The sequence below is a fragment of the Schistocerca cancellata genome, chromosome 3, assembly GCF_023864275.1.
Source record: "Schistocerca cancellata isolate TAMUIC-IGC-003103 chromosome 3, iqSchCanc2.1, whole genome shotgun sequence".
Taxonomy (NCBI): Eukaryota; Metazoa; Arthropoda; class Insecta; order Orthoptera; family Acrididae; genus Schistocerca; species Schistocerca cancellata.
Window position 1 is genome coordinate 618107076 of NC_064628.1, and position 3402 is coordinate 618110477.

Genomic DNA, 3402 nt, shown 5'->3' on the forward strand with positions numbered 1-3402 from the left:
CCGATATTATGAATGCTAAGTATGGGTAACAGTCATTGTGTTGGCTGTTAACATAATGGCTTGACATTCTGTTCGTCTATTTGCTCGTTGATGCAAAGGACCTGTTCTTAACTTACGAATATGAGGCAAACAACAAAAATGATTCATTAGATCTGATACGAAATTTTGTAGCTTGGTCTGTTATTATGCTATCTGGTACTCTGAACTTGAAGATCGAATTATTTACTAAGACTTATGCTAATATGTTATCTTGTTGGTATGGGATTTCTAACATTTCCAGGTACTGGAAAAGGTGCTCTATTACTGTTATATGTAATTTTTCCTTGCAGGAGTTCTATTAAGTGGTCCTAAGACGTCAAACAGAATTTCATATGATTATATTCCTTGTGGAAATATTGGCAATGGAATTTTTCGGCGGTAATGATCTGGACAAGCACAAGTTACGCTACCACATCATGTTTCCTAATTTTGCACCATAAATTTTTTAAGACTTTCCTATTTGAAGTTCTGTGTCTGCCATGACCTGCTAACATATGGTAATGTGCTTGTTGCAAGACTTCTTCCCTGAATGCTGATTGAACGACCATACATGGTCCGCACTTTGTCGATCTGCAGAATAAGCTATCATGTGTCACAAACTGTGGCTTCAGTTTAAATGCCTGACCTATGTCATTTGCTGGGCCTTCTACCCTTCAGCTACACTCCTACCTGTTGTTTGCAGTATCCAATTTTTCTGCTGTGTGTCTGCATCTGTATACTTCTTTGCTGGTTTATGAAATACTTCACAATTGAATTCACTCAATTTGACCGCCCATCTCATTAATCTGCTAGAAGGATCCTTTAACCCTGTCAACCATTTTAGTAAGACCTGGCCTATTACTACTTTGAATTTTTACCAAAAACGTAAGAGCGGAAAATATGTAATTCCATAAATCCCGGCTAGCATCTCCTGTTTGGCCGGGGAATAATTCTATTCTTCCTTGTTAAGTTGTCTAGATGCATAAGCCACAGGATGTTATTTACTGTCCAAATTTTGATTGAGAGCACATCGCAGTGCATTGTTACTAGTATCACATGAAAGTATGAATAATTTTCGAAATCTGGGAATTTTAGTATTGGATCTGATGTCAATATAGTTTTGTCTCAGATCCTGTTTGGAAATCTGCTGTCTATTCGAGTTTTACACCTTTTCACGACTGGTTCAATGATTTGGCAATTGCTGCACTTAAAAGAGGTAAGTCTTTCGGTCCAGATGGTATACCAAACAGATTCCTTTCAGAGTATGCAGACACAATAGCGCCTTTCTTAGCAATCATTTACAACCGCTCACTTGACGAAAGGTCTGTTCCTAAAGACTAGAAAGTTGCACAGGTCACAACAATATTCAAGAAAGGAAATGGGAGTAACCCACTGAATTACAGACCCATATCACTGACCTCAATTTGCAGTAGGATTCTGGAGCATATGCTGCAGTCGAACATTAAGAATCACCTTGAAGAAAATGTCTTATTGATACATAACAAACATGAATTCAGAAAATATCGATTTTATTCCCATGAAGTAACGAGTGCAAGGGATCTCAGATCTAGTCCATATTCCTAGAAGGCTTTGGATACCGTTCCTCACAAGCAACTATTTATAAAACTGGGTGCATATGGAGTATCGTCTCAGTTGTGTGACTGGATTCGTGATTTCCTCTCAGAGCGGTCACAGTTCGTAGTGATAGACGGTAAATCATCGAGTAGAACAGAAGTGATATGCGGCGTTCCGCAAGGTAGCGTCATAGTCCCTCTGCTGTTCCTGATTTACGTAAATGATCTAGGTGATAATCTGAGCAGCCCCCTTGGATTGTTTGCAGATGACTCTGTAATTTACCGTCTAGTAAAATCATCAGACGATCAATTCCAAATAAAAAATGATCTAGCGAGAATTTCTGTATGGTGCGAAAAGTGGCAGTTGGCACTAAACAAAGAAAAGTGCGAGGTCATCCACATGGGTACTAAAAGAAACCCGATAAATTTTGGGTATACGATAAATTGCACAAATCTAAGGGCTGTCAATTCGACTAAATACCTAGGAATTACAATTACGAGTAACTTAAATTGGAAAGATAGGTAGTATTCTGGGGAAGGTGAAACAAAGACTGCGCTTTGTTGGCAGAACACTTAGAAGATGCGAAAAACCCACTAAAGAGACAGCCTACATTACACTCTGCTGGAATATTGCTGCGCGGTGTGGGATCCTTACCAGGTAGGATTGACGGAGGACATCGAAAAAGTGCAAAGAAGGGCATCCCCTTTCGTGTTATCGCGCAATAGTGGTGAGAGTGTCACTGATATGATACACGAGTTGGGGTGGCAGTCACTGAAACAAAGGCGGTATTGGCCGCTCGGGATTAGCCGAGCGGTCTAAGGCGCTGCAGCCATGGACTGTGCGACTGATCCCGGCGGAAGTTCGAGTCCTCCCTCGGGCATGGGTGTGTGCGTTTGTTCTTAGGATAATTTAGATTTAGTAGTGTGTAAGCTTAGGGACTGATGACCTTAGCAGTTAAGTCCCATAAGATTTCACACACATTTGAACATTTTTCAAAGGCGGCTTTCTTCGCTGCAAGGTCTATTTACGAAATTTCAATCACCAACTTTCTCTTCCGAATGCTAAAATTTTTTGTTGACACCCTCCTACGTAGGGGGAAATGATCATCATAATAAAGTAAGGGAAATCAGAGTTCGAACGGAAAGATTTAGGTGTTCCTCTTTCCTAAGCGCCATTCGAGAGTGGAATGGTAGAGAAGCACTATGGAAATGGTTCGATGAACCCTCTGCCAGGCACTTAAGTCTGAATTGCGTAGTAACCATGTAGATGTAGATGTACGAGTACATAGACAATATTATTTACTCACATTGCCACTTCAGACACACTAATAATTTTAATACCATTTGTCATTTTAAAATTGTTATTTCTTAGGTACCGGTAACTATGATGTAAGAAAGGTACTGTAAGTGTGGAACCTTGGGTCTGAGAGGACCTGATGGCCCTAATCAAATCAGGCGAAGTAAACATAAAAGAGGCACTAAATATTGCATTATACGTATTATTTGACATCTGCCTATGTACGTATATATGAGGCGTTTCAAGAAAAATAGTAAATATTTTAGGAGATGGTACTACAGGCTGATTCGAATATTTCATATAACATGGGTAAAATTTTTGTTGGTTACGGAGACGCAGCTATTGGGGTTGAAGCGATACAAATACTCTTAGAACGTGTTAAGCAAAGGCAAATGATAATATTCAAAGTTCATTTTCATAAATTTCACCTGCGAGTTCAATGGTACTAAAAATTCTCTTGATAACGTCATGTGTAGTTATTTTGAAGTCAATTTGGCGCTCTTTTTTGACGGC